Genomic DNA, 24,028 nt, shown 5'->3' on the forward strand with positions numbered 1-24,028 from the left:
ATCCCCCTTCAGGCAGAGCCTCCACTACAACAGGCAGACCCTCCGACACTCATCCAGACTGTAGATCCTCAGCTCACCACAGAGACACCTACTGCACACCCTTTCGGAGATGACACTTCTCACACCCAGCTTGCCTGAGCATCGAGGACGATGCTATTAATTAAGTGTGGGGAGGTCGCCATCTCTGGTGTACTTTATTTTGGTAAACCACTTTGGGTCATTTTAGTTGTGTTTTCATGGATATCCGTGTTTGTTTGGCCTCGGGGGTGATCGATCTCCGGTGGTAGCCGTGTGGTGTATGCCGTTTTGAAAACGCAATAGTTTTAAGAAAGAGGGAAAAAAGAACATAATAAAATGAAATTTTTATTAAGATATTAAGCCTCATTAAAACCCTCTGAGGTGGGTGGGAAAGAGTACCCAAAAATTATAGCAAATAAGGAATGAGAAAATATAAACAAACGAGAAGGTTTGTCTTAAGATGCGAGGTTTTCCATGATGGCCGTTCCTAAGTGTAGTATCACTGTAATTTGGTGGCATTCCAGGTCCTCGGTACCTTAACTCTGTTAAGTCATTCGAGTTTGTAGGCTCCTTTCTCGATTACCGCTTTTATTTGGTATGGACCTTCCCAATTGGGAGAGAGCTTCCCTTCCCCAGGAGTAGGGGGACCGATGTTGTTTCGTTGCAAGACGAGATCGTCAGGTCGGAAGTCTCGCTGGATTAGGCTGCAGTTGTACCTTAGGCTGATTCTTTATTTTAGGGCCAGTTCACGCAGGTGTGCTATGCATCTGGCCTCGTCCGTGAGGTCCCGTTCTGCTTCCTCGTCGTTGCCCCCGACGGTTCTTCTTGGGCTAGGATCACCGACTTCTACCAGGATGACGGCTTCAAGGCCATAAGTTAGCCAGAACAGGGTTTTCTCGGTTGAGGTTTGGGGGTGGTTAAGTATGACCAGAGAACCGAGTCGAGCTCGTCCGTCCAGAGTCCTTTGGCTTTGTCAAACTGTTTCTTAAGGCCCTTCACTAATATTTTGTTGGCCGATTCAACTTGCCCGTTTGTTTGCGGGTGTTTTACCGAGCTGAACCGGTGAAATGTGTGGAATCCTCCTAGGAACTCTTTGAATCATTTGTCAGCGAACTAGGTCCCGTTATCCGAGATTGTGATCTCGAGAATCCCGAATTGGGTTATGACATGACCATAGAAGAATTTTCGGCATTGGGCCGCCGTGTTGCAGGCCAAGGGTTCGGCTTCGATCCACTTGGTGTAGTAGTTGACGGCGATGCTGATATATCAAAGTTGTCCGGGAGCCATGGGAAAATGGCTGATGAGGTCGATGCCCCATGCTCCGAAAGATCGATCCACCGTTATGGTGTTGAGCTGGTGTGGGGCGGCTTGATGGAAGTTGGAATGTATTTGGCATTTGCCGCAACTTTTGACTAATTGTAAGGAATCTTTGATGATAGAAGGCCAGAAGTACCCTGCTCGGATGACTTTCTGGGCCAGAGTTTTGCCTCCTATGTGGTGGCTGCAACATCCCTCGTAGATTTCACAAAGTATGCAGTTTGTGTCGCTGGGTTCCACGCCTTGAGGAGAAGTTGCGAGAATCCACACTTATAGAGTTGTCCCGCTATTGTAGTGTAGTTTACAACTTCTCGTTTCAACTGTTTTGCTTCTTTGAGGTATTCGGGTAACGTTCTGCTTAGCAGGTATTGGAGGATTGGGAAGGTCCATGAGTTTTGGCTTGAGATCGGGAGACCAACAGTGGTCGTGACCGAAATGGATGGTGTTTTAATGACTTCCTAGATCAATGATCGGATCCCTTGGCCCGGTTTGGTGCTATCCAGTTTCAAGAGCAAATCTGCTCTCGCATTTTATTCCCTGGGAACATGTTGGATAGTTACCCGCTCTAATTCGTTCTTCAGTTCTTTTACCTTGGCTAGGTATTGCTGTAACAGGGGGTCCCGTGTTTGGTAGTCCCCGTTGATTTGGTAGTTTACTACTTGGGAGTCGCTGCAAATTTCTAGTATTCTCACCCTGACTTCCTTGGCCAATGTTAACCCGGCAAGGAGGGCTTCACACTCGGATTAATTGTTTGATATTGAGAATTCGTATCGAATGGATTTTTCGATGACGATTTCATTTTCATTCTCTAGTATCACTCTGGCCCCTCCTAAGCTGGTCTTGGATCAGCCATCCACGTGTAGTTTCCATATTTCTATGAGTTTGCTTCCTGGGGTCATTTCGGCAATAAAGTCCACCATGACTTGTGCTTTGATGGCGTTCCAGGATTTGATATCTATTTGGAATTGGGATAATTTGACGGACCACGCGAGCATCCTTCCTGCTAGGTCCGGATTTTTTATCAGTTGTCTGACCGCTTGGTCCGTTTGGACCGTAATGGGGTGAGCCTAGAAGTATTGTCAGAGACGTCATGAGGTAGTGAGTAGTGCAAAGGCAAGATTTTCGAGCCAAGAATAGCGCACCTCCGTGTTTTGGAGGACTTTGCATATGAAATAGATGGGCTTCTGTATCATGTGTTCATCTTCTCGGACGAACGCTGCGGCTAGCGTTTCTTCTGTTATGGACAGGTAAAGTTATAGAGTTTTCCCTGCTTTGGGTTTGGCGAGGATAGGGGGTTCCACTAGTACCTTTTTGAAGTGCTGAAAGGCTTATTCGCACTCTGCCTCTCACTTGAAGGTGATGCTCTTTTTCATGAGTTTGAATAAAGGGATGGCCCTTTGGACTGATGCTCTGAGGAATCGGAAAAGGGTGGCCAGTAAGCCGGTCAATTTTTGAATATCCTTAAGGTTTCCTAGGATGTCCATCTCGAGGATGGCTCTGCATTTTTCGGCATTTTCTTTCACCCCGCGCTGTGTGATCATGAATCCTAAGAATTTTTCGGCTTCCATTCCGAATGCACACTTCATCGGGTTGAAGCGCATCCGGTATTTCCTTATGGTATTCATTACTACCTCAAGATTGCTTATTAGTTGCTCGCTTGTCTGAGTTTTGGCAAGTATATCATCGATATAGACTTCTAATTTAGTCCCAGATAAGTCTTGGAATATCTTGGTGACGATTCTCTGGTAGGTCCCCCCACCCCCAATTTTTCAGCCCAAATGGCATGACCGTGTAGCAGTACGTTCTGTCGGGAGTTACAAAGGCCGTCTTCTCTTCGTCGGGCCAATGCGTGGTATTTGGTTATACCCCAAATAGGCATCCATGAAGCTAAGGTATTGGTGTCCTGACGCAACGTCGACGAGTCCATCAATATTTGGAAGGGGAAAGGTGTCTTTGGGACAAGCTTTGTTTAAGTCTGTATAATCGACGCACATTCTCCACTTTCTGTTTGCTTTCTTAACTAACACGACATTGGCTAGCCAGGTCGTGTTAGGTAGCTCTCGTATGAAGCCTACTTCAAGAAGGGCTTTGACTTGTTTCTTGACGTCGACTGCTCGGTCTGGGGAAATTTTCCTTCTTCTTTGGACCACGGGCTTGGCCTTCGGGTCTAGGGCTAAGCGGTGGCACATCAGGTCAGGATCTATGTCCGGCATGCCAACCAGGGTGAATACAAATAAGTTCCTGTTTCATTTCAGGAGGTCTATTAGATCTTCCTTTAGGTCGTAGGGTAAGTTCCTATTGATGAACGTGTACTCCTCCTTGGTTTACCCTATCTGTAGTTTTTCCATGTCTCCTTCCCATTTCGGTCAGGGTTGGAAGTCCTGGTGAGCGTCGAGGTTGGCAAGGAAGATGTCCGCTGTGTCTCGGGACCTTTTGCAGAGGGATAAGCTAGTATTGTCGCATTCCACTGTGATTTCTCGGTCTTTGTGGATTGTTCCGATAGTGCTGTCGTTGGCTTGAAACTTCATGAGTAGGAAATTAGTAAAGATGATGACGGAGAGGTCATTGATGATTTTTCTTCCATGGATGATGTTGTAGGCGGTGGAGTCCTTGAGGACTACGAACTCAAAGAGGATGGTCTTCTTTTGGCTTCCGGTTTCGATGGTAAGTGAAAGCATTATGGAACCGTTCGATTTAAGGAAGTTATCCCCGAGATTGGTCACCCTGTTGCGTTGGGTATGTAGATTTTCGTTCCAGAGTCCGAGTTTGTCGAAGGCTCCTTTGAAGAGGATATTGGAGTCCGCTCCGCTGTCGACTAGTATTCTCTTTACGAGTCTTGTCCCGACTTTTGCGAAGATGACGAACGGGGCGTATTCTGCCAAGGTGCCGTGCTAGCAATCTTCGGGGGAGAATGTGATGGTCCCTACGACATTGGGGTCGGAGCTTGGTTTCTAACGGCTAAGATTTTGGGGTCATTTTTTAATGCTGATTTTGATTTTTCTGGAGCATCTTTTTCGGTGATAACGTTTACGATTATAGTAGGGTCTATTTCTGGATTCTCCTGAGGTGTTTGTCGTTGCATCCTGGGGTTGCGTCTTTTGTGCTCTAGTGATCTGTCCTTTTCCATTTGTTTTGGTTTCCTAATGAATTTGGCAAACTTGGGGAGTTTGCCGTCTCGGATGGCTTGTTCAAGGATGTCCTTTAAGTCGAAACAATCTTGGGTTTTATGGGTGTATCCTAGGTGGTAGTCATAGTATAAGCTCTTGTTGCCACCTGTTCGCTCTTTCAATTGTCGAGCCTTCAGGAGGATGCCTGCTCAGCTATTTGGTGGTGGATTTCAGTAAAGGGAGATTGCAGGGGGTGTAGTTTGAGAATTTTCCAACCATGGGTGGTCAGTTGGTGTTTGCTGGCTTGGGGTATTTTTTCTGGGTTTCTCCTGATAGGAGGTTGTGACGAGGGGCCATGTTGTCGTGCTGCCATTTGTTGGCAACTACGACTTGGCTCACCTCTTCGTCATTTATGTACTCCCTTGCGATGCTTTGGATCTTGTGGTAAGCTGTTTTCAGAGGTCTTTGTTCATGAGGCCGTTAGTCAGCCAGAGACTCGCAACTAAGTCTGTGAGCTCGTTGATCGTTAGGCACTCGTCGTTGAACCTATCGAGGTACTTTCTTATGGATTCATCTTGCTTCTAGGTGACTTCGAGTAGGCTGATGGGGTGATTGACTTTGGTGATTCTGGTGGTGAACTGCGCCACGAACTTTCTCAAAATATCGTGGAAGCTGTTTATGGAACCGTTCGTGAGGGAATTAAACTATTTGATCATGAGCCCTACCAAAGTTACTGGGAAGACTCTGCATCGGACAACAATGGTAGCTTCTTCTAGGTTCATTCTGGCCTGAAGGCTGTCAGGTGTTCTTGGGGATCCTTAGTTTCGTTGTATTTCATGTCCGTGGGCTTGTAAAAACCCTTAGAAAGTTTGGATCTTGGGATTCTGTCGGTGAATGGGTTGACTCCCATTATTACGTGCTCGCTTTGATCCCGTTTGGCTTCCCGATGGTACTGTCAGTCATCTTCGTCGTGTCCAATTCTCGGTATATGCTGTGGTTATGTCGTTTGCTGTGTTGCTGTAATACCCTAATTAACCTAAGCTTTACCTCGCATCATAAAGCAAAGGATAATCAAATACTATGATAGTTCTAAGCTCATACAAATAATATATAGAAAGAATTAATATAACCTAGAAGCCCGATGAAGGATATAGCTCAAAGTTAGGATCTGAAAAGCGCAAAACGTATAAACGAAGCAACTAACTTAAAGCACAAGAAATAGATACAATTTATATAAAAATATCATAGTATAATATCAAGGGATCTAGCCACGGCTTGCGGAGTTTGAGCCAGCTAGCCATATACAGACCATACATGAAATCAGACAGTAAAAAAAACAGCTTATACAAGTTTTGTTCTCTCAATACATGCATCTAGGCTAAAAGAAATACAAAAGTGAAAGATGTATAGCAAAATAAATCAAAAGACTCAAAAAGGTATCCGGATCTTCCGCTTCTATCACCATCGAGGCAACTCACGGAGGTGGGTTGTGACCTGCATCTGAAAAACAACAACAACATATAGAATGAGAACTGGAGGTTCTCAATATGGTAATAGTGCACAATGATGTAAGATGTAAGGCTCCGAGACGCCGAAGGCAATCCTAGAATTTCACATCACACATTTAACTAATACTAATTACACCACTGTATCCCACATCCTTCACCACCCTAACCTCCGTGCGATCCCATCGCCGTCGCCTACCTAACCTCCTTAGCACCAGACAAACACAATTAATGCAAGCAAGTAATACACAGGTAATAATCATATATAGCAAGTAATTCAAGAAACAAGTAGGTATATTATACAATTAGTCAAACCCAAGTAGTCAAAGCAAACAAGCGCATAAGAGATGCATATGATGAATGACTGTCATATTGGCTCGTGATATCACTTGTCGATCTATAAATGTAAACCCGACACACCCTTTCAGATGTTGCCTTTCTGTCACTTCCGAGGATATAGCGCCTGGCACACTTTTGTTCTGAGGTTATAGTGCCTGGCACACTATCGTTCTGAGGATGTAGTGCCTGTCACACTTGCATGCTCAATCTGAGGATAAAGTGCCTGGCACACTCTTGCGGCAAAGAAGGAAAACAACAACAAATTAGAATTCATCATAAATCATTCCAAGGATATAGTGTCTGGCCCACTATCCATATCCACCAGTCCATCAATCTCAAGTCATCATCATTTCTCATCTCAAATCACTTCCAATTATCAACTCTCAACATTCCAAGGATAAAGGGCCTGGTACACTCCCTTTCAAATATTATCATTCTAAGGTAATAGTGCCTGGCACACTCTCAACATCCATCAGGATCACCCATTCCTTTCTGAGTCCTCAACTCCTCACATCCATCATCAATTCATACTTTCCATCCCAAACTCATCAATTCTTTAGTGTCTCAATTTATTATCTGCAATCGCCCAATTCACTACTCTTCTCCTCTCTCAACCAAACTCATCCTCGGTACACCAGAAACATAAACCTCCATTTGCTAACTTTTCAAAATGACATCAACCAAATCTCTAAAGTTCTTTCCCAAGTTCTCATACCCAAAATTAAGCCCAAAAGTCTAAAAATGGTATCACAGAAGCTTACAATCTTGTTGGGAAGGAGAAATAGTTGAAAACAAATTTTAAATTTGAGAAACAGGGCATGTGCGTATGCACAGGGGTGTTCGTGCGCACGCTCAGGAAGTTTTCAAAATATGTGTGTACGCACAGGTGCCAAAATTCCTACTGTCTGTTCACTCGCACAACCTGTGCTAGCACCCCCAACAAACGATCCTTCCCAACTTGTGCGTGCGCACAGGGCTGTGTGTATGCACAGGTTGTAAAACTCCAGTGGTGAGTGCGTGCGTACAAGCCTGTGTGTGCGCACATACCAGAAATCATAAAATTCTGCAACTCTGCAGAATTTTTAGATTTCAACACCAATCTTTGAATGATCATAACTTCCTCTACAAAAATCCAAATTTTACAAACGTTATATCAATTTGAAGGGTTTTCAATGAACTTTAATTTAAATCACATTTCAACATATTTCGAAAACTGAGGCATAAGTTATGATCAGATAAAGTTTACCAAAAACCAACTTTTACTACAACTCACAAGAATCTCAATTTACCAACTTTCATAACCCAATCCAACCAAAACCACATTAATTCAATCCCATATCAGATTTACCATTTTCCATACTCCAATTTACTACTCCACCCTATATAGTCATCAATTCTCACTATCAAATACCTAATAATACTCTTACTAACCATCATCATCATCAATTTCAACATCAATCTCCAACATCATACTATCAACATCAGTATAGCCATTTATCAATCCTTCCAATTCATCAATTATCATACTTTATCCTAACTTCATAACTCACATCATTTATCAACAACTCTAACACTCACTTTCAATTACCAACAATATCAATATTTATCATTAATCATTAACCACCTCATCAAATCCTCATTAACAACAACAAATCACACATTCCTCATCAACCTTCATAATCATTAAATACCACAACTTCACCAAATCATATAATCATTATTATTAGTATTTGGATTCATTCCACACAACACCACCACTTCATTTATCAACCCTCATCAACAACACCAATCATCAATACTCATTAACACCAACAATTTCCAATAATCATCATCAACTAATACTAACAATACTTAACATCAATTCACATATAATTAGTCATACACCAACAACATTCAATCCTATCTTAGGGCCAACTAGCCTAAGTGTCTATAAACATTACATATTACATAAAAGAAACTGAAACTATAACTTGGTCGATTCCCAAATGCTCCAAAAACAAAAACGAAGCCACCAAACATGATCCAAAGCCTCAACCAACTCCAACAAACACCAACGCTCAAACTAACAACATATATATCACCAAAATCAAAACCTAAGGTACACAAAATAACTAAACACAAGAATTTAGTAAAACCTTACCTTACCCAACGAGATTAGAGCTAAAATCCAACAATTACCCACTACTGGAGATCACCTAAACAAGCAAAACCATAAAACTTGCTCAAAAACTAAACCCAAAACGTGCAGAAATCTAGGGCACGAAACTGGAAAGTGAACAGCGATTTCTTACCAGGTTTCTTTAGATAAAAAGGAAGATCTTGCCAAGAACTTTACGTGGCCGCAAACGGCTCGTCAATCGGAGCTCCGTAGCTCAAGTTACAAGCAAAAGAAGGTGAGGGTGAATACTATTCTTTCTTCTCCCTCTCCTCTCAACTCAGCAGCGCCCCCTTCTTCAAATGAGGGTGGAAAGAGCTGAAAAGCTCATTAAGTGAGCTTATATATGTTGGACCTTGGGCCCAACTTGGGCCCGGTCCAACCCGTTAGTGTTTTTAACCTGTTCGGCCCAACTTTGGGCCAAACCCTTAACACTAACGCCCGGTTTTCCATTTCTAATATTTTTCTAAGATTTTCGACTGTTTTCACTTTTTCTTGCACAATACCGGGCAGACTTAAACTGGTTTGACCGGTTCAATTACCGGTTTGCGATTTTTCACGGTTTTTTGCAGAAAACACATTTTCTGACTCGGAAAGACCTACTGAGTCCAAAAATCATATTTAAATTCCCAAATTCTCATTCTAACTTTCCGGAACTTAATTTGGGCATTTAAATTATTTTATTCGTGAAAACTCCGGTTCTTACATCCTCCCCTCCTTAAAAAGATTTTCGCCCTCGAAAATTTGAATCACGCGATGTAACATATATATATATATATACTCCACGAAGCATCCTACTTTCAACGTTACCAACCCAACAAGTTGCCAAAGCATCTCGTTCACCAGCACCCCACCGTGTCGATGTCCTCTCTCGCCTTCCGCTGCGTCACTTTGATTATTGTCGTTAAGAATCTAAAAATTTTCCTTAAACCAAATACTGATTTTGTAATATTTTTCAGAACCTTTAAAACAGGTTCCATATAAATGATTTCATTGTTAAAACTTTTTTAAAAGAGTTAAAAATTATTTATTTGTAAATCAATCATTTTAAAGCATGATTTTTCTAAAGTCATTGAAACCCGTAAATCAAAACCTTTCCATTTAAATCCCTTTTGATAAGTGAAATTACAAATCCAAACTCACAAGTTAACAAAATCATACAACTCACTTTCCTTTTTAAATCGTATCATTTGATCAAAAGTTCTAATCCTAGTTTCAAAACCAAATCATTTAAACCAAAGCTCCAAACTAGATTTGAAAATCTTTCTAAACCTTAAAACTGCAAAAACCATAGTTAAAAACTGCAAAGGTGTCAATCGGTACTTCCGTTGCCACAAATGCCAAACCGCACCCATCACCCATACAGGGTACCGACAAGACTTCCAGTCATGCCTGGTAACCCTTCCGGCACGTCCACTCTGATCGTTCATCACCACAAATCCAAAATCCTTGGCTTTGCCACTAAAATCCTCCTTTCCCTTGGTTCACTCCCAACAAAACTCTAAGCTCTGGTAATCCTAACGGCGACTTTGGAAAAGATAGAACTAAGCTACTGTCAGGTCCAAGCAATATAATACTCAACGCATACACTTACCTCTCGTCGGAGGATCCGACCCTGTCGCATCACGTGCATCCAAGGCAACCACACGGTCTGAATGTTGATTCTGAGCCATGTTCTGGTTATTCTTACGACGGTAGTTCTTGGCTAGGTGTCCAGGTAGTCCACAAGCATAACACAGGCAACTCCCCTTCATATAGTGAAACTAGGAATTGTTGTCCCTCCTTAAATTCCCTTGACTTAGCAGATGCTAGGGAGCGTGTTCATCTCTCTTGAAGTTCTGTCCCCTTGGTCCAAGGTAATCGTCACGTTCCCTACTAGGGTTGCTTCTATGAGTGTCTCTTGACGAGGCTACCATCTTTGCATATTCTTCAACCACTCTTACCTTGTTCACCAGATCGGAGAAAATCCGAATCTCCATAGGAGCCACATCAGTCATGATGTCGTCCTTTAAGCCCCTTTGATACTTGATACACTTCAAACTTTCATAGGTCTCCGGGGGACCCTGACACGCCCTAGAGAACCTACAGAGCTCCTCAAATCTGCTAGTGTAGTCCGCCACAGACAGTGAACCTTGCTTCAGCTGCATAAGTTCCATCTCCTTCGCCTCCCTTGCAGACTCAGGAAAGTACTTCTTGTAGAAGGCCGTTTGAAATACATCCCAAGGAACATCCGTGTTCTGGAGCTGTAGCAAGCCGCATTCTGCCTGCCACCAATGTTGGGCCTCTTCCCGAAGCTGATAAGCAGCAAACTCCACGTATTGGTTGTTCGGGACATGCTGTGCTTGCAGTGCGCACTCCATAGCTTAGAACCAGTTATTCGTTTCCGTAAGATTGGTCGATCCTCTAAAACTTGGCGGATAAACCTTGAGAAATGTCGCCAAGGTCATCGGAGCACCTCCCATACTATTGTTGGTGCGCAGAAATTGTGATTACACTTTAATTATGTAAAATTCATCGCTCTTTCTTTCTCTGGTAATGGCGCCAAAAATATGATGCCAATACCATGGTTCACAACTTCGCACAACTAACCAGCAAGTGCACTGGGTCGTCCAAGTAATACCTTACGTGAGTAAGGATCGAATCCCACGGAGATTGTTGGTATGAAGCAAGCTATGGTCACCTTGTAAATCTCAGTCAGGCGGATATTAAAATAGTAATGGAGTTTTCGAAAATAATTAATAAAATAGGGATAGAAATACTTATGTAAATCATTGGTGAGAATTTCAGATAAGCGAATAGAGATGCTTTCGTTCCTTTGAACCTCTGCTTTCCTGCTGTCTTCATCCAATCAGTCTTACTCCTTTCCATGGCTGGCTTTATGTGATACATCACCATTGTCAATGGCTACTTTCGGTCTTCTCTCGGGAAAATGATCCAAATGCCCTGTCACGGCACGGCTAATCGTCTGGAGGCATCACCCTTGTCAATGGCTTCATCTTATCCTCTCAGTGAAAATGGTCAAGGCACCCTGTCACGGCACGACTATTCATCTGTCGGTTCTCGATCCTGCTGGAATAGGATTTACTATCCTTTTGCGTCTGTCACTACGCCCGGCAATCGCGAGTTTGAAGCTCGTCACAGTCATTCAATCATTGAATCCTACTCGAAATACCACAGACAAGGTTTAGACCTTCCGGATTCTCTTGAATGCCGCCATCATTCTAGCTTACACCACGAAGATTCTGATTAAGAAATCTAAGAGATACTCATTCAATTCTAATGTAGAACAGAAGTGGTTGTCAGGCACGCGTTCATAGGGAATGATGATGATTGTCACGTTCATCACATTCAGGTTGAAGTGCGAATGAATATCTTAGAAGCGAAATAAGATGAATTGAATAGAAAACAGTAGTACTTTGCATTAATCCTTGAGGAACAGCAGAGCTCCACACCTTAATCTATGGAGTGTAGAAACTCTACCGTTAAAAATACATAAGTGAAAGGTCCAGGCATGGCCGAATGGCCAGCCCCCCTGATCTAAGAACCAGGCGTCCAGAGATATAACTCAGGATCAAAAGATAATCCAAAGATGTCTAATACAATAGTAAGAGGTCCTATTTATAATAAACTAGCTACTACGGTTTACAGAAGTAAGTAATTGATGCATAAATCCACTTCCGGGGCCCACTTGGTGTGTGCTTGGGCTGAGCTTTAACTTTCCACGTGCAGAGGCCATTTGTGGAGTTGAACGCCAGGTTTTGATCCATTTCTGGCGTTCAACTCTGGTTTTTGATCCTTTTCTGGCGCTGGACGCCATAATTGGGCAGAGAGCTGGCGTTGAACGCCAGTTTACGTCATCTATTCTTGGCCAAAGTATGAACTATTATATATTTCTGGAAAGCCCTGGATGTCTAATTTCCAACGCAATTGGAAGCGCACCATTTCGAGTTCTGTAGCTCCAGAAAATCTACTTTGAGTGTAGGGAGGTCAGAATCCAACAGCATCAGCAGTCCTTCTTCAACCTCTGAATCTGATTTCTGCTCAAGTACCTCAATTTCAGCCAGAAAATACTTGAAATCACAGAAAAATACACAAACTCATAGTAAAGTCCAGAAATGTGAATTTAACATAAAAACTAATGAAAACATCCCTAAAAGTAACTAGATTCTACTAAAAACATACTAAAAACAATGCCAAAAAGCGTATAAATTATCCGCTCATCAATTGTCGTTCCCTTCAACATTGTCATTTGCATCTCCTTCACCATTTCCGTTTCCATTTCCCGCTGGTTGACCTAACCTCTGCAAAGCTTGCAGAGTCGCAGCAGCGGTAGCCCCCATGGTGTTCGCAAGATTAGCCATGGCCACCATGAATGTGGCATGGTTGTCGACCGGTTGTTCATTCCTACTCTCTCGTGAACGTGTACGACCTCATCCGCGAGTGGCCATTAGGGTTCCTTTCTACACCAAACAATCGATATCAAGGTGATCAGTCTCAATATCAAAAGCCTAGTGCTTCGATTATCCCAAATAGGCACTCACAAACAAGCATGCTATGCAATATCAAGTAGATAACCTAAATAGCATAAAAGAAAAATGACCCAGAGTGTGCAACGAAGCACAATCGGTCCATCCCTCAGGCTCACGATGACGAACCACTCTGATACCACTAAATGTAACACCCTAATTAGCCTAACCTTTACCTTGCATCGTAAAGCAAAGGATAATCAGAGATTACGATAGTTCTAAGCTCATACATATAATATATAGAAAGAATTAATATAACCTAGAAGCCCGATGAAGTATATAGCTCAAAGTTAGGATCTAAAAAGTGCAAAACGTATAAACGGAGCAACTAACTTAAAGAACAAGAAATAGATACAACTTATATCAAAATATCATAGTATAATATCAAGGGGATCTAGCCACGGCTCGTGGAGTTTGAGCCAGCTAGCCATATACAGAACATACATGAAACCAGAGAGTAAAAAAAAAAACAGCTTATACAAGTTTTGTTCTCTCAATACATGCCTCTAGGCTAAACAAAATACAAAAGTGAGAGATGTATAGCAAAATAAATCAAAAGTCTCAAAAAGGTATCCGGACCCTCTGCTTCTGTCACCATCCAGGCAACTCACCGAGGTGGGTTGCGACCTGCATCTGAAAAACAACAACAACGTATGGAATGAGAACCGGAGGTTCTCAGTATGGTAACAGTGCCCAATGATGTAAGATGAAGGCTCCGGGACGCCGAAGGCAATCCTAGAACTTCACATCACATACGGATATTCAAGCTTAGAATAAAATAAATAAATCAGGAACTTAAACCATAAACTGGGTTATCTAAACTTAGGGAAGTTCTAACTAATACTAATTACACCGTTGTATCCCACAGCCTTCACCACCCTAACCTCCGTGTGATCTCATCGCTGTCGCCTACCTAACCTCCTTAGCACCAGACAAACACAATTAATGCAAACAAGTAATACACAGGTAATAATCATATATAGCAAGTAATTCAAGAAGCAAGTAGGTATATTATACAATTAGTCAAACCCAAGTAGTCAAAGCAAACAAGCACATAAGAGATGCATATGACGAATGCCTATCCTATTGGTTCGTGATATCACTTGTCGGTCTATAAATGCCAACTCGACACACCCTTTCGGATGTCGACTTTCTGCCACTTCCGAGGATATAGCGCATGACACACTTTTGTTCCGAGGATATAGTGCCTAGCACACTATCGTTCCGAGGATATAGTGCCTGACACACGTGCATGCTCAATCCGAGGATATAGTGCCTAGCACACTCTTGCAGCAAAGAAGGAAAACAACAACAAAATAGAATTCATCATAAATCATTCCAAGGATATAGTGTCTGGCCCACTATCCACATCCACAAGTCCATCAATCTCAAGTCATCATCATTTCTCATCTCAAATCACTTATAATTATCAACTCTCAACATTTCAAGGATATAGTGCCTGGCATACTCTCTTTCAAACATTATCATTCCAAGGTTATAGTGCCTGGCACACTCTCAACATCCATCAGGATCACCCATTCCTTTTTGAGTCCTCAACTCTTCACATCCATCATCAATTCATACTTTCCATCCCAAACTCATCAATTCTTCAGTGTCTCAATTTATTATCTGTAATCACCCAGTTCACTACTCTTCTCCTCTCTCAACCAAACTCATCTTTGGTACACCAAAAACCTAAACCTCCGTTTGCTAACGTTTCAAAATGACATCAACCAAATCTCTAAAGTTCTTTCTCAAGTTCTCATACCCAAAATTAAGCCCAAAAGTCTAAAAATGGTGTCACAGAAGCTTACAATCTTGTTGAAAGGGTGAAATAGTTGAAAACAAATTTTAAATTTGAGAAACAGGGCATGTGCGTACGCACAGGTGCCAAAATTCCTACTTTCTGTTCACTTACACAACCTGTGCTAGCGCTCCCAACAGATGATCCTTCCCAACTTGTGCATGCGCACAGGGCTGTGCATACGCACAGGTTATAAAACTCCATTGGTGTGTGCGTGCCCACATACCAGATATCACAAAATTCTGCAACCCTGCAGAATTTTTAGATTTCGACACCAATCTTTGAATGATCATAACTTCCTCTACAAAAATCCAAATTTTATAAACCTTATATCAATTCGAAGGGTTTTCAATGAACTTTAATTTAAATCACATTTCAACATATTTTTAAAACGAGGCATAAGTTATGATCAGATAAAGTTCACCAAAAACCAACTTTTACTACAACTCACAAGAATCTCAATTTACCAACTTTCATACCCCAACCCAACCAAAACCACATTAATTCAATCCCATATCAGATTTTACCATTTGCCATACTCCAATTTACCACTCCACCCTATATAGTCATCAATTCTCACTATCAAATACCTAATAATACCCTTACTAACCATCATCATCATCATCAATTTCAACATCAATCTCCAACATCATACTATCAACATCAATAAAGCCATTTATCAATCCTTCCAATTCATCAATTATCATACTTTATCCTAACTTCATAACTCACATCATTTATCAACAATTCTAACACTCACCTTCAATTGCCAACAATATCAATATTTATCATCAATCATCAACCACCTCAACAAATCCTCATTAACAACAATAAATCACACATTCCTCATCAACCTTCATAATCATTAAATACCACAACCTCACCAAATCATATAATCATTATTATTAGTATTTGGATTCATTCCACACAACACCATCACTTCACCTATCAACCCTCATCAACAACACCAATCATCAATACTCATTAACACCAACAATTTTCAATAATCATCATCAACCAATACTACCAATAATTAATATCAATTCACATATAATTAATCATCCACCAACAACATTCAATCCTATCTTAGAGCCAACTAGCTTAAGTGTCCATAAATATTATATATTACATAAAGGAAACTGAAACCATACTTTGACCGATTCCCAAACGCTGCAAACACCAAAACAAAGCCACCAAACTTGATCCAAAGCCTCAACCAACTCTAACAAACACCAAAGCTCAAACTAACAACACATATATCACCAAACTCAAAACCTAAGGTACACAAAACAACTAAACACAAGGGTTTAGTAAAACCTTACCTTACCCAACAAGATTAGGAGTAAAATCCAATAATTACCCACTACTAGAGATCACCTAAACAAGTAAACCACAAAACTTGCTCAAAAATTGAACCCAAAATGCGCAAAAATCTAGGCACAAAACTGGAGAGTGAACAACAATTTTTTACCAGGTTTCTTTAGATGAAAAGGAAGAGTTCGCCAAGAGCTTCGCGTGGCCGCAAACGGCTCGTCAATCGAAGCTCCGTAGCTCAAGTTACAAGCAAAAGAATGTGAGGGTGAATAGTGTTCTTTCTTCTCCCTCTCCTCTCAACTCAGCAGCTCCCCCTTCTTCAAATGAGGGTGGAAAGAGCTGAAAAGCTCGTTAAGTGAGCTTATATATGTTGGACCTTGGGCCCAACTTGGGTCCGGTCCAACCCGTTAGTGTTTTTAGCACGCTCGCCCCAACTTTGGGCCAAACCCTTAACACTAATGCCCGGTTTTCCATTTCTAATATTTTTCTAAGGTTTTCAATTGTTTTCACTTTTTCTCGCACAGTACCGGGCAGACTTAAACCGGTTTGACCGGTTTAACTGCCGATTCGCGGTTTTTTACGTTTTTTGTAAAAAACACATTTTCTGACTCAGAAAGACCTTTTGAGTCCAAAAGTCATATTTAAATCCCCAAATTCTCATTCTAACTTTTCGGAACTTAATTTGGGCATTTAAATTATTTTATTCGTGAAAAGTCCAATTTTTACAGTTGCCGCTCTGGTGACCTGTTCCGGGTTTCACAGTGAGATCGAGTTTTAAAAGTCGCATGGCTTCCATGTTTCGCGTGATACTGCTCCTTGGTTGTGATCCGACCCTCGAGGCTTTGTACTGTGAGGCACAGCTCTTGGATTATTCGAGTTGCCTTTTTGCCTAAGTCGTTGGGGTACCAGGTTTCATGGGGTGGATGGCTATCTTCCCTTGGTTGCTATTGGGGCGGGAACAGTTGACGAACAGCGCTTGTTATTTATCGGTGGGTGGGAGTGGTGATCTTCCGGTGTTCCAGAGTTGGAGTTTGTGTGTGTGAGTTGTGAGGGCTTGGGGATCGCTCCTCGGGGTTATCTGCCATGCCGTCGCGACGTTGCAGTCCCCACAGACGGCGCCAATTTATTGGGAGACTCTGGTACGGGTTGTGAAATAGATCGGGGACTTGCGGGTCGAAACGGTGGCCGGATCGCCTGTGAGCAATGGGGGGTGGTACATGCAAAGACACTCCGATACTCAAGTCATAATGGATGTTAGAGGTATAAGGTGTGTAGAATGAATCGCATACCTGAGGAGGCCTGGGGTTCCCCTTTATATAGGTGATAGCAATTATCTTAACTTATCTTACTTGGTCAAGATAAGAGAGGTATTTTAGATTCGAATGTTGATTAGAAGATCTAGTAGGACGGTTTTGCGCCTTCTAGAAGGAGGAAGCAGGCTGAACCCGAGTAACCGGGTTCGGAGACTGTTCCAAGTGTGGGATCCGAAGGTCGGGTCCGTAACAATATCTAAATTTTCAAACCAAAGATTTGTAGTTTTTCAAACTTATATGATGAGTTTCACACGTTCACTTAATTAGTTTATTCATCAGAAACGTATGAGGCTTTCGCACACTTTTTCTTACAACCAACTACAATTCTAATATTCTATTCTTTAATTTGCCCCCTCTGGTTGTTCAGACTTCAGAGACCGATAACTTCTTCAATAACAAGCTTCTTCTAACAAATATATAGCTGGCCCTTCATTTTCATCATGCTTAAGCTACAAAAAGTCAAAAAAGTATTGACTTGTTCCTTAACCAAATTTATCAGCAACTTTCAGCATTGTTGTGTAACTTTTCTTAATTTCATTTTTAAATTTGAGCTGGGGTCATTATGACGTTTACCTTTCGGTAGAGACCAAGGTAGTTGGGGGAGAACCCACCTTACTCATTTTTGTTTGCTATAATTTGTATTGTTCTTCTATGTACATGATGCTGGTCCAAAAGTATAGAGTACGGTCACCACCATCAAACTAAATTGCAACCCAAAAGGTCCTTTATACTACTAAAGATTCATGTTTTGCTCAATTACCTTCTCTATGATTGAAACTAAAGCTTTTCTTATGGAAGTGCATCATTATTATTTTCTTGAACTATATCAAACTTTATCAATAGGGTTAGAATTTCTGGTCTCTTAAAATGTGTATCGGGGGTATTAAGGGTATATTTGAGGCCAATACCCACATAGAGAGTAGTAATATATGTAGAATCCAGAGAGTAGACATATTTGGTGAGGGGATCATATTTTGTTTAAACAAAAAATAATGGGATACTGGGATCTACATAATTTATCATTTATTCTTACTCTTTTTGTATTTTCTATGCACTTTTATTCTGTATGAGAGTAGACACCATATTTAATTATTTTTATGAATGCTCGCCTAAAAATATAAGATAATATGTGATGTATCGATTGGTTTTTCAGTATAGTTTTGTTCCTACGGGAACAAAGTTAGCTCATTAAAAATTGAGAGGGGACTTTGAAAATTAAAAATGTCTAGGAGGTGGTCGGAACTCTTCCTAAACATACAGTGCAGTTTGAAAGACACAAATTATGGTCTTGAAAACCTTTGAATTACACTCATTATAGAGGTTATAAGCCAGAATAAAACTTGTCATATATGCAACATTGCAATTCTTCTCACTTATGAGAACTAAGAAAGTAGCTTTTTAGCTAATATTATTGGTGCATATGTTTATACATAATATTAAATGAATTACATATCTCATGAAAATGCTGTTTCTCTTACTTTATGTGTGGAATCTGCTTTTCCATAAGCAGAAAGCACCTACAAAGCACTTTCCAGCTTAATTCCTTTAATTTGCATTGGTCCAATGTTCCCTATTAAAAGTATTCATTCTTCTAATACCTTGTGCTGCAACTAATGGTGCTCTTCTATTATACGTTTTCTATAGACTCTGTTTAATTGTGGGTATATACATAGCTTTGTTGTCACGCATGCAAGAGTAAATTCTTGCGCTACAATTCAACCATATACATGTATTCTTTAAAATTATAAGACCCATATGTATCTGGGTCACTTCACATATCATAATTCAAAGTACTAATTAACTAGTAATTAAATACTTAACACATATATTAGGAGGACACTAGGGTGCTACTGGCACCAGCATCTTATTCTTTTACACATCCATGTGCTATTGCCACCGTGTGAATCGTCAAGTGTTACTTCGATTAAATTTAAATTGAATAATAAACAATATATACTTCCATTCCATTTTTCTTTCGTGTTCCCGCAACCTTTGTTATTGCAGACAATAATAGAATATAGCACAGAAGATTCAATTATACATAAGTAGTCTTTTGAGAATTGTTAATTACATAAGGCTTTGGTTCTTGGTTTTTCCTCACACATGCTATAAAGGTTCTATAGGAAGTATAATACGTATTAATTAACTATCAATTTAATTAGCATTGGCTTTGTAAGGAAGCATATAAAAATATAGACAACTAGAATGAGAATGAGACCCGCCCAATGCATGCAATGATAAATTCAGGATAGTATATATTATATTTTAGTAAGTATTATACTGGTTAGCCATTAATTAAATGATTATATTATATATATATAATAAAATCAGTTACCAAAATTAGTTTTTGGTATAAATTATATATTAAAATACAAAAAATATATTAAAAATAAACTAAACAACACATATGTTTATATACAAATACATGATGGCTGATTTTGGTGATTAATTTTAGTGTACAAATAATATTTTTGTTAATTAAAATATATACAATCTAATATTAAATTTGATGTGTTTTTTATTTAAAATATTTTGTAATACAAAAGCTTTTTATCTTAAAGTTGTATAAAACTACATCTTCATTTTTTGTTTTTATTTTCGCATTTGTTTTAATTTACAGATTTAGTCTTCTTATGTAGTGTTTGTCTTCTTTTTTTTATTTTTAGTTATTGTTGGAGTTGTTTCTTTTTTCTTTCTATCATATGTTCTTGTGAAGACATGTTCTTTCTAAATTGTTGATTTGTATGTATTTTCTATTGTCTTTTTCGTTCCATCTTTGTATGAATGTTCTTCCTATATCTTATATTCATTAATTTTTCTTTTTCTTTAATCTTTTTATTGATATGTCATGTAGGTCAGATAATATTAGTGTTGGTAAAATTGGTTCCTATAATAAAAAAATATAAATGAAAAATATAAATGATATTTTGAACAAATAAAATTGTTGTAGTATTATTACATATTTTATTTGTTGTAGGGATTGAGTTTCAGTATTTTTTGTTGAGATAAATGTCTTGGTAATAGATTAATAGTATATTGTTAAGAGCCTTCTTTAAAGTTGAATCATTTACTTTTTTTTTTTATCAAAGATAGGAGACTCGAACCCGCAACCTCTTAATTGAGTATGGGGAGACTATGTCATTTGAGCTATAACTCGTTGGCAGTTGAATCATTTACTTTGACTTCAAATATAAGTGAGGTTGTATAAATTTTTCAATTGGGATGGCGTTTCAATGTCATTGCTGTTTTAGAGTGTAATTAATTAAATTTAAGGTAGTTGTGCCTAATAATTTTTTTTTGCTTTTCTATCAAATAGGATAAAAATTATTGTAACACTTTGATTTGAAACCTTTAATTTAATTTTAAAACTATATTAATTATTGAATTAGTAATTTATAATTTGATGGATTTTTTATGATAAGTATAATTTGATAGAATTTTTTATAATTTGAATCTGTAATATATTTTATGTTGTAGCACAAAAATTTTATTTTTTGTATTTTTATGAATTTTTTTGACATCTATTTATTTTTCTTCTCTTAATGCATACATTTTTTAATGACAGCTATATAATAGTAAAAATAAAATTGTTTAGAATATATATATATATATATTGAGTAAGTTATTTTTAATAAGAATAATTTAAATAGCATAAAATAATAATACTTGTTAATATTTTTTTTAGCCTACTTTGTTAGATAATGTCGTGAGTGATATAAACTTAAAATAGTGTTAGAAAAATATCAAAATTGTATTTTTGATGTAAATAGATTTAAATGAGTATAATTATAAGGATTTTAAAATATAATTAAATATAAAGTATTATAAAATAATGAAAAATATAAATAGTAAAAATAATAAGGGTATTTTTTGTAAATTTGTTTTAAAAATGTAATAAATATTTTTATTTTATATCTAATCATCTAATAGTATCATTTCTAGGTAGATAGGTTCCTTTTTATTTGTTAGTGTAAATATTTTTTATAGGCGAATTATGAATTGTGAAATGAAGAATGTAAGAGTCATATGTATAATATATAAGTAGGTCAAGTAGTATAAAATTTGAATATTTTATAACTTAAAATTTATTGTGATAATATTATTACTATGACACTTTTAAAGTAGATGTTTATTATATTTAATTTAATTAATACTTTGTATTTTTATTGAATAATAATATGTAATAAATTAATTAATTATAAGAGTTATTGTTTTAATTTTTTTTACATATTTTACTAAAAATTGATTTAACATTTTTAAGTTTTAAATAATTAAAATTAAGGTTTAATTATTCTGTTGGTCCCTATAGTTTCGCGAAAATTTAAATTAGGTCCCTATAGTTTTTTTTCTTTTAATTGAGTCCCTGTACCAATTTTTTTTCAATTAGGTCCCTCTTGGCAGTAATTGGCTTAATTTTATAGATAGGGACCCAACTAAAAAAAAATTTGGAGCAGGAACCCAAATAAAAGAAAAAAAAAAAAGTGTAGGAACCCAATTAAAAAAAATTTAATGCAAGGACTCAATTAAAAGAAAAAAAAAGTACAGGAACTTAAGTAAAAATTTCGCGAAACTATCGGGACCAACAAAATAATCAAACCTAAAATTAAAGACATGACATCATTAAAAAAAGAAAAATGGCTTAAATTCAATATTCAAAGAATTGGTGTCAACTTTTATATAGTATAAATAGATAATAGTTCGCTCATTTAGTAAATCAAATAGATCTTATATATATATATATATATATATATATAGAACAACTTAATTAGGATTTTTTATTTATATAAATTAAATAATTATATTATTTATTGAAATCCGTTTATATATATATATATATATATATATATATATATATATATATAGGATGAACAACTTAATTAGGATTTTTTATTTATTTATCAAAATCCGTTTTTAAGCGTATTTTGTTTACAGAATAAACGAAGTAAATTAATTTTACACGTGTAAATGAAATACAGTGAATATCATGAGACGTGTATATTTCGTTTACAGTGAAAATAAAATACGTGCAAAATACATTATAAACGAAATACGAGTACCTGTAATTATAAAAAAATTTATTTTTATAGGTATAAATATATAATTTTTAAAATGATAAAACCGTTTTAAAAATATAATTTTTACCGATTTTAAAATTAAAATTTGATATATGTTTTTTAACTTAAATCTTATTTATATTTTAAAATTTAAACTAATAAATTATTATCTAAACGTTTCCATTAATATGGGAGATAGACGGTTTTAATGAGCGGTTTTAACTCAAGTTACATCATTCAAAACTGCTCATTCAAACACGTAATTTAAATCCATCTTTTTGAATCGTAGCGATCAAATCATAATTTAAAATGGAGATCACATTATATTCTAAAAACCATCTCATTTAAATTAGTACTCAAAAAAAAAAAAACATAAAAAATTTAAAAATTTTGATAAACAAAATTTAAACGATATATAATTTAAATTTAAAAATTTTAATATAATTTGAAGGATATAATTTGAACATTTTAAATAATAGAGTATATGAAAAATCTTATAAAATTTGTTATATTAAAATGGCAAGTTTAAATTGCGTGACTTCAATTAAGACCGCTCGTTAATTGAAATGTTCCCATGTGTAGAATAACAATGTGAAAAAATTATTAGTTTAAATTTTTAAATATAGATGAGATATAAATTAATTAAGGTAAAATTAAAAGTTATATTTTTATATAAACTAATTTTATTTTTTAAATCGGTCAAAATTATATTTTTAATACCATTTTATCAATTTAAAAATTATATTTTTATACCTATAAAAATTAAATTTTTTATAATTACTGATGAGTTTGGAAAACTCTAATTTAAATTAGTGATGAACAAACATTATTAATTTGGTTTCAATTCATATATGTTGATTAAAATAATTTTGCTATGCAGGTTTCAATTGGGCCGAAAAGAAAGAAAATTATAACAAGCCTAATTCTATCAAAAATATATCCAGCCTTGGTATTAAATTGTTGTGATTATGGTGGCTGAAATTATGGTTATGTTACTTGGGCCGAAAAGAAAAGAAAAATTCCAACCCCAATATGAATGTAAACATTCAGCCTTGTTCAAAATGCTTAAGTATTATGGCTGAAGCGATTTGTGGTTAATTGGGCCTGAATCAAATTTATCTAGCCCAAAATGATTTGCCCCAAGACTATTAAGGTTGGTCCGAAAATTAAAAAAAGAGAAAGTAAGGAATGCTTTCAACGGATCTCTTTCTCTCATGTGATGGATTCCAAATTTAATTCAATTATCATTAATGCATTGGAATCATGAGAGAGAAATTGATTTGATGGTGATCATCAATGCTACACGCTACTCAGCAAAAGGGAAGCAAAAGTAACTCATTTTTAATTAATTTGTTCAAATTCATTAAATTGCTTTTGCTTTATACTCTCTCATCTCTCTCATCTCTCTTCTCTATTCGGTCAGATCACAGTAGAAACCATGGAAGCTATGACGAGCTACCATAGAGATGAAGATGCAAGCAACAAGACTATTGTAATGATGGCAAGAAAAAGAAAACAAAAAGTATGTTGTGGCTGAGATTTTCATCACATATGGTAAGATTTGGTAAAGAGATCT

This window comes from Arachis ipaensis, chromosome B1 (genome assembly GCF_059453495.1).
Source record: "Arachis ipaensis isolate K30076 ecotype BB chromosome B1, ASM5945349v1, whole genome shotgun sequence".
In the NCBI taxonomy this organism is placed as follows: domain Eukaryota; kingdom Viridiplantae; phylum Streptophyta; class Magnoliopsida; order Fabales; family Fabaceae; genus Arachis; species Arachis ipaensis.